Raw genomic sequence first — 10,015 nt, 5'->3', positions numbered from 1 at the left:
CCTACTGACCTCACCAATATATCTTCCTGGTACGAAAAGTTTTGATCTTCATATATTATTAGCGGTAGTATCTGTTTCATTTCTATTCTTATTGCTGAATGCGGCGTAAAAACTTAACTCTATTCACTCACTCATTCTATTCTACCATCAAAGAGAAAATTTGTATGGAAAGACAAACCAGATAAAATCAAAAGAGATGCATTTGCCGCGTCACCTAAAACCAGTGAGTGGGGTTGGGTATACGCCGTCTTTAGCAATATTTCAGCAATCACACCAGGGCAGGGTGCACCAGAAATGGGCTTTACACAATGTACCCAAGTGGGGAATCGAATCCAGGCCTGATGGGCGAACGCGTAACCACTACGCTAAAGCCCCTAACCATCCCATGTCTTGAAGACTGATCACTAAACTAAATATTGTTAGAAACTGTAACTAGAAATAAATAGTAAACCTTTTCCACTAAGAAGCTCACCTCTGTCACAGGAGTTACTTGTAATGTTGTGGCTGTACCCAGGGCGACACAGACACCGTCCAAGGAAGCAAGACGTCATAGTGACGTGACAGTCGTCATTTCAGTACAGTTCATGCCAATATGTTTACTTAAAAAGCCAAAATTTCCTATATTTACTAACATATAGGTGTATTACCATAACAAAGAAGCCAAACAGAGTCAAAGTGCAGTGGAGTCAGTAAATATAGTTTTAAGCCGCTTTTAGCAATATTCCAGTAATATCACGGCCCGGGACACCATACATTGGCTTCACATATTGCACTTGCACGTAAGGAATCGAACCCGGGTCTTCGGCGTGACGAGAAGTAGCTTTAACCACGAGGCTCCACCGACCAAAACAGAAGTGTGGCAGATTTTGTGTTGATGTCCACAAGCGGTATTTTGGAGCAAGTTCATCATCGTAAAATAGCATTTGCATGGAAATTTATATAAACATGATCGTCGTGAAGCATCGGCTGTTTGTAAACTAATCTCATCAAATAGCATTACGTGGAAACTTCGCAGAGAGCCATCTTCATAAATATCGAGTGCTTGAAGACTAACCTGCAAGTCATCTTCGTAAATATCGAGCAGCGACTTAATTGAGTAACTTCATGAGCTTTTTGGGAACCAGAGGTTGTCAACATGCGCGTCCATTGGTTTTCATGACTAACAGAAACAACTGTATATTCCTTTATGTTGTATGTATGCAATTACCATCATATATTTCACACTAAGCGGTTGGTCATTTCCTTCCCAAGAGTGCACCGCGAATTAGCGCCACAGGAAGTGTCAGCACAGGCACCTGTCAGTGACTAAATATACAAATAATTTTATATCATTTATATCACATATACATATTCAAAATAACATCATCCCTACAACAAATCTGTTTGTTCGTTGTTTAACGCTGCATTCCAGCTATAAGGCGGCAGTCTGTAAATAATTGAGTCTGGACCAGACGATTCAGAAAACCACCGTCGTGCGCATCAATCTACGCAATTGGGATACAATGCCATGTGTCATCCAAGTCAGCGATCCTGACCGCCCGATTCCGTTAGTCGCTTCTTACCACAAGCATGGGTTTTTCATTGAAAGTCCAGTTATAACCCTAATCCTCATGGATATCAAGGTTTTAAAATAGACTGATTCTCTTTATTTCTGGATACTTACCCCTCAAAGTTGAACGTTGAGTATTTAGAGAAGACAAATTATGAGTATGCATTGAAACGTGACTGAGAGTAGATTAAGCCTTCATACAAACCATATTTTCCAGTCGTGGATGTTGCTAAAGAAGACGCCACCGCCGACAGTAAAGCCGCTATCCGTCTTGCCCCTTGTCGGGTCTAGAAGTTGACATGTCTGTTTCTCAGGATCAAAGATTGAAGGACAGACAATAAGCGGGGACAGTTGGCATCTGCAGCGCAGTCGTACATAGAGGGCGCAACAACAGACCGGATGTAACCATGATCCTTTTCAGGGACAACTCCTTCATGGGAGGATGTGAACAGTCGTCATTACTTCGCCTGCAGTGCCTGGGGGACAGGACACAGCGAAACAGACAGCGGCCACGAGAATGGCAGACATCATTGCCTGGAGACTGAAATTAGAACTTTGTTTCAAGACCATTTAGGTGTATTGTTGTGTCAATCAATTGTTTTGACTGATAAAGACCGTCCTAAATCCTAGATCGCCCAATAGCATCATCGTCATGTTTAATCCCTTTATGTGACTAGTATTTTCTGGTAGCGATGTAAGGCGGTGAGGTAGCCTTATGGGTAAAAACATTTCCCTCATATCGCCACGACCCGGGTTCGATTCCCACATGGGTAAAATGTGTGAAGCTCATCGCGCGTCCCACGGGTAAAATGTGTGAAGCCCATTTCAGTGTGTGTCGTCCTTGAGACGTGCAATGCGTTGCTGCACCGCATTCAGGGATCATATAAGAGAAAGGTATGGAGTACCAAATGACACAATACTGTCACTTTGAAAGCAAGACAAAATCATCCTTTTATCAGGTAGCGTCCTTAACCCGCATCAACAGAACTTGAGAGAATCTAATGGTCGACATCCCATCATTGGGAAGCCTGTCCTTGTATGTACGTTAGCTACCAGTAGTTGGCTTATCTCTATGCGTCGTCGATGCACTGCTGTTCTCAATGCCGATGGTGGACATACCTATGTTATTGAGCTTGTGACATGGTCGTTTGACCCCTGATCTCCGCTTGTGGACTCCTGACGTCATTGTGATTGACTTTTCAACTTGAAATTCTCCTGACTTGTTATGTAGTCCTGTGCTGATCCCTCCATTAAAAGTTTATATACGTACCTTTGAGCATTGTTATCGAATAACAAATATGATGTTAATAAATATTCTATAGATTGAGGAACGGGAGGTTTACTCAACAGTAACCACCTCCCATTTAATCAGTTATTCCATTGTTCCGGGAACAAGTGCCGAAATATATATATCTTTCTTCAGCGAGATGTTATTTTTACAGAAATATTGAAGGATGTGTGACGATAGTATTTGCTAAAACAAGATAGAAAATGAGGATGAAAAATTAAGGTTGGGTCGGTCTCTTAATATCACGCTCAGATAGTTAACACATTCGAAAGGTGAGGCTACAGACATGTCGCTTCAATCAGGATTTTAAATTCAAGTATGATAGCCTTATTGATTCATCACAATGGTACAATGTGTGGAAAGCCCATTTCTGGAGACCCTTGCTTATGATATTGCCTCGATATTGGTAAATGTGGCTAAACACTAAACTCACTCACTTCATTTTCATTTTCACTCCACTCCAGTATTCTCGTCAGCATTTGTGTTAATATATGTATGTTAACATGTAGGTATATTGTAGGACAAATGACTATAAGACATGAAAAAGCTTAAAAGCACTACTATGAAACCTTCCATGACAATAACTTATCTTGAGAGCTTTGTGACGCGAATTCCTTCAGTTCTTCATCCCCTGCCTTTGGTATATATCGTGTCCCACGATGCTCGTTGCTATGAGACAAGACATTAACTTTAATAACATTAATAATTCCACAGTTCATATTTTGAAATACTAGAAGTGATTTTCGGGTTTAAAAACATTCCCAAAGTGCTTCTACTGTGTCAATAGCTAAGGATACTATTCCCGGCAATAGAAAGGGAGACCCCCATTTCCGTATGTATTTGTTAATATATTATTAATAAGTAGTTTGAAAATGGACCGTGATATATCGTGTGTAGAATTTTCTTTAGTCGTCAACTGGTAGTTTACATTATATTTTGTTAATTTCCATTTCTGGTGTGGAATATTGCTAAAAGCGGCATAAAACTGAATTCAGTGGTTGATGGACAAATGCATATCGATCCACTGCAATCAATTAAATCGCCGGAATCAATATTCGAAAACGTTCTTCGCATTGATAGTGGTCAAGATAGTAGCCACATTAATTAAACGGTAAAATGTCTTGGTCTTACTCTCTATCCCTCTCAGGGGAATAATAATATTTGTCCACTGTTCGAAAACGTTCTTCGGGGTCACATTAGAAAACGGTAAATGTCTTGGTGTACTCTATCCATCGATGCTCATGATGTCAATCACTGGATTTTCCGATCCAGACTCGATAATTTAAAGACCACTGATAATTGTACAGCCTGGAAGTGCCTTATTCATGACATCCGACGGTGAAAAATGTTGGTAATAGGGTCTGATACATGTGATCCGTTATATTGCACTTGATGACTATAAATCTGATATTGTGTTACGTTTTGCAGAATACCCTGTTAATTAATTATGTCATTAGGGCACAGTTGACCATGGTTCGGACTTCCTTTTGCGATTAGTGGCAGGATTCTTGAGTTCCGAAAAGTATTTAATTTATTAAAGCCTCACATGTAACACACGTTATATTTGGCGTTACACTTTTCAGTAAAGTACTGTTTCTAGTATTTTCTTGGGTTGGGAGTCAATACATGGAGGTGATAATATCTAAAACTTCCCATCCCCTAATCCAACCAAGATAACCTATAAGTATACCGTGTTTAAGAAGTGCATCGAAATCTTTTTTGAAAAATCGATAAAAGATAATAGAATCTACCCTGTATTTTTACATGAACATTTCTGTATGATAGTCCGTAGTATAAAATTGTGGTCCGATGTAGAATAGTGTGTGTGTGTGTGTGTGTGTGTGTGTGTGTGTGCGTAGGGGGCGGGATGGGGGAGGATGCTGCTTGTTGGTTGCTGCTACTACTGCTGTAAAGGGAGCTTTTCTGTTATGTGAGTTGAATGTCCGTAACAATGGAAAGTGACGTGAGTTATGAGTTATTTACATGTAAATTGGCCACATAAACCAAAAGCGCCACATAATTCGGCAAGTTCTTTTCCGCTAATAATTATACGTGATCTTTGGAAGGTCAAGGGATATCAAATCACATCTTTTGGGGTAATCATCATTGCCATATACACAGTCTATATTATCATGTGGGATATAATCAAAGACGTCCGTCATCCTAGCATTAAGGTTATACCTTGGTGCGGTGAGGGTAACCTCGTGGTTAAAGCGTGCGCTCTCGTCCTGCCAAGACCAGGTTCGAAGATCCCACATGGTAGTAGTGTGAAACCCATTTCTGGAATTGTCCCCGCCGCTTTTAGCAATATTCCAGCAACATCACGGCAGGGGTACACCAGAAATGGGCTTCTACACATTGTACCCATATTGGACATTCGAACCAAATCTTCAAGTACGACGAATAACTGCTTTAACTAACCATTAAAACCCACCGCCCCCTGCCATTTTGAAAGTGAAGCGTGGATGCACCAGGTGGAGACTGACCCTTTCATTGTTCATTGTGTTGAATTTGTGCCGAAACTATAAGCATATATCTAAAGCTAAATTTGTGAACAAAATGAGTGTGTGTTAATGCATTTTCCAGTTAATACTGTCGCTAAGATAGCGATACAAATGTGCACTTGACTGATTAATAGAAGGATGCTAGTGGCTGTGAATCCGCTTGAAACATACCCTCTTCGAGTCCTCCAATTTCTATAGAACGACGCCAACAAACGAAGAATGAAATTACACCAATTATATACCATCATATTGCCATCATTGTCTTTATTGCTTTAATCTCTGCTCTTGAAGTATATATCCTACTAAACGTGTACTGCCACACAATTTTGTACCGTTGTATTGATTTGTTTTACTTAGTAAACAAAAATACAATTATCAATTATAGCACATTTCTTCGTTCGTTTATGGACTGATTCCTGGTTACATTTTAGTTTCAACTTGGGAATAAACACAATTACAACATGGGACCTTGCTAACACGCAGGATTTGCAATGCCACAAATATCGTCGTCTCTATATTATCACTGACATCTCCTCACCTGCCATCCACCATTTTGACAGGTGCCGTTCTCCCGGTCGCTGGGCATGACGTCAAAGTAATTGTCACTGCTTAGATAACACCTCTTGGATGGTCGTAAATCAGCAGTTTTACATACAAAGGACGTTTCTTCCACACATGCCGCTGTGCACATTTTCACTACATCTTCAAACTCTCCCTCGACACGCACCTGCTTCCGGTTATGACCCTTTATCCCCAGGCCCTTATACAGAGTCATGGTGTTTCCATACCTCTTGCAGTCTGAAATGTGAGGTGAGATGGCTGTAAACTGCTCAGAGGAATAGTATCTTAATATGATAACATAAACTGAATCAAAAGCCTTTTCAAAATCGATTAGAACTAATAATCCTGGTATTTGATAAGATTATGTATACTCTATTAGATCATATATCAGCCTACTGACCTCACCACCAATATATCTTCCTGGTACGAAAGGTTTTGATCTTCATATATTATTAGCGGTAGTAGCTGTTTCATTCTATTCTTATTGCTGAGTGCGGCGTAAAACTTAACTCATTCACTCCTCCTTCTATTCTATCATCAACGAGAAAATTTGTATGGAAAGACAAACCAGATAAAATCAAAAGAGATGCATTTGCTATGCCACCTAAAACCAGTGAGTGGGGTTGGGTATACGCCGTCTTTAGCAATATTTCAGCAATAACATGACATGGCTGGGGGCACCGGAAATCGTATTTTCTACACACTGTACCCAAGTGGGGGAATCGAATCCAGGCCTGAAGGGCGAACGCCCTAACCACTACGCTAACCCACCACCCCTATGTCTTGAAGACTGATCACTAAACTAGATATTGTTAGAAAACTGCCTGTAACTAGAAATCAATACTAAACCTCTTTCCACTAAGAAGCTCACCTCTGTCACAGGAGTTGCTTGTAATGTTGTGGCTGTACCCGGGGTGACACAGACACCGTCCCTAGGAAGCATGACGTCATAGTGACGTGACAGTCGTCATCTCAGTACAGTTCATGCCAATATCTTTAATTTAAAAAAAGCCAAGGAATTTCCTATATTTACTAACATATACAGGTGTAGGTGTATTACCATAACAAAGAAGCCAGAAACAAGGAGAGTCAGTGATTGTATGTATGCACTTACCATCATATATTTCACACAGCGGTTGGCCATTCCTTCCCAGAGTGCACCGCAAATTAGCGCCACAGGAAGTGTCAGCACAGGCACCTGTCAGTGACTAAATATACAAGTTATTTATATCATTTATCACATATATATATTCAAAAAACATCATCCCTACAACAAATCTGTTTGTTTGTTGTTTAACGCTGCATTCCAGCTATAAGGCGGCAGTCTGTAAATAATTGAGTCTGGACCAGACGATTCAGAAACCACCATCGTGGGCATCAATCTACGCAATTGGGATACAATGCCATGTGTCAACCAAGTCAGCGATCCTGACCGCCCGATTCCGTTAGTCGCTTCTTACCACAAGCATGGGTTACTGAAAGGCCAGTTATAACCCTAATCCTCATGGATATCAAGGTTTTAAAAATAGACTGATTCTCTTTATTTCTGATACTTATATATATAATTACCCTCAAGTTGCACGTTGAGTATTTAGAGAAGACAAATTATGGTATGCATCGAAACGTGACTGAGAGTAGATTAAGCCTTCATACAAACCATTTTCCAGTCGTGGATGTTGCTGAAGAAGACGCCACTGCCAACAGCAAAGCTGCTATTTGTCGTTTCCCTATTCTCGGTCAGTCGTTGACATGTCTGTTTCTCATGATCAAAGGTGAAGGACAGACACAACGGAGACAGTTGGCATTCAGCAGCGCAGTCGTACATAGAGGGCGCAACAACAGACCGGATGTAACCATGAGCCTTTTCAGGGACAACTTCCTGCATGGGAGGGTGTGAACAGTCGTCATTACTCGCCTGCAGTGCCTGGGACAGGGCACGAAGACAGACAGCGGCCACGAGGATGGCAGACATCATTGCCTGGAGACTGAAAGTAGAATTTTGTTTCAAGACTCATTTAGGTGTAGTGTTGTGTCATCAATTGTTTTGACAGATAAAAAGACCGTCCTAAAACCTAGATCGCCAAATAGCATCAACGTCATAAGCATCTTTATGTGACTAGTAAGGCGGTGAGGTAGCCTAGTTGGTAAAACATTTCCTCATAACGCCAACGACCCGGGTTCGATTTCCCACATGGGTAAAATGTGTGAACCCCATTTCAGGTGTTCCACGGTTATATTGCAGAAGCGGTGCTGAAAGCCGCGAAAAACTCTGTCACTGGCAGTGATGTATATATGTTTTAGGTCGTGATCACTTTCCTACTTCCACCGAAATTCAGTTCAGATCATATAATGAAATATATCTAGTCAATTTACATACTGTTACTTAAGCTGAAATTTCAATATATTTGAAAGCAAGACAAAATAAAACCCAGTTGACCTAACTCTGTCCATGTCACAACCCGTATCAATATTTATAAATTCGAAATTGACTCGCATGTTATAACTGATTGCCACAATTCTATCATTGGGAATCGTGTTCAGTTGTTTTTAAAAAAGTGTACACACATTATAGCTACCAGTTTGTGTTTGCTTGTTCCTTGACGCCGCACTCAGCAGTATTCCAGCTATGTGGAGCCGGTTTGTAAATAATCGTGTCTGAACCAGACGGTGTGAATTATCACGACAATCCTATGATGATAAAATATGTGCATCGATCTGCGCAATTGGAATACGATGACATATGTCAACCAAGTCAGTGAGCCTGACCAACCGATCCCGCTAGTCGCCTCTTACGACAAGCATGGGTTACTGAAGACCACTCCAACCTGTATCTTCACATATAGAAGATGTACAGATACATGTAGATAGTCGGACGGATGACTTATCACTGATGATATATGAATAACAAATTACATGTTAATAAATATTCTAGATTGAGGAACGGGAGGTTTCTCAACAGTAACCACCTCCCATTTAATCAGTTATTCCATTGTTCGGGAACAAGTGCCGAAATATATAGTTTCTTGAGTGAGATGTTATTTTTACAGAAATATTGAAAAATGTGTGACGATATCATTTGCTAAAACAAGATAGAAAATGAGGATGAAAAATTAAGGTTGAGTCGGTCTTTTCATATTATGTTCAGATGGTTAACACATTCGAAAGGTGAGGCTACAGACATGTCGCTTCAATCAGGATTTAGATTCGGTAGGATAGCCTTATTGATTCATCCCATGCGTACAATGTGTGAAGCCCATTTCTGGAGACCCTTGCTGTGATATTGCTTGAATATTGGTAAATGTGGCGCAAAAACTAAACTCACTCACTTCATTTTCATTTTCACTCACTCAGTCTTCTCGTTAGCATTTGTGCTAATATATGTATGTAGATAGGTAGGGACGAATGACTATAAGATATGCAAATCTTAAAAAGCACTATGAAACAGTCCATGACCACTTACCTTGAGCTTTGTGACGCGAATTCCTTCAGTTCTTCACCCCGCCCTTGGTATATATCGTCTCTACGATGCTCGTTGCTATGAGACAAGACATTAACTTTAAGAACATTAATAATTCCACAGTTCATAATTGGAAATACTAGAAGTGACTTTCGTTTCAAAAACATTCCAAAGTGCTTCTACTGTGTCAATAATGATACTATCCCCGGCAATAGAAAGGGAGACCCCATTCCCACGTATTTGTTAATATATTACTAATAAGTAGTTTGAATATGGACCGTGATATATCGTGTGTGTAGAATTTTCTTTATTCGTAGTTTACATTAAATTTTGTGAATTTCCATTTCTGGTGGAATATTGCTAAAAGCGGCATAAAACTGAATTCAGTGGTTGATAGAAAAGGCATATCGATCCACTGCAATCAATTAAATCGCCGAATCAATATTCGAAAACGTTCTTCGCCTTGATAGTAGTAGAGATAGAATTATAAATATATTAATACAAAATTATCTCACCTGTACATCATATTACTTTAAGCCGTACGTATCACGGCTTGGTATATCTGCAATATTGTAATCTTGGGAACCAATAAAAAAAAACAACTAACCAACCAACAACCAACAAAAAACCCGACGGTGAAAAATTGTTGGTAATAG

The sequence above is a fragment of the Haliotis rubra genome, unplaced genomic scaffold, assembly GCF_003918875.1.
Source record: "Haliotis rubra isolate DU_JTF1 unplaced genomic scaffold, ASM391887v1 Scf950, whole genome shotgun sequence".
Lineage (NCBI taxonomy): Eukaryota > Metazoa > Mollusca > Gastropoda > Lepetellida > Haliotidae > Haliotis > Haliotis rubra.
This window is presented reverse-complemented; position numbering follows the sequence as displayed.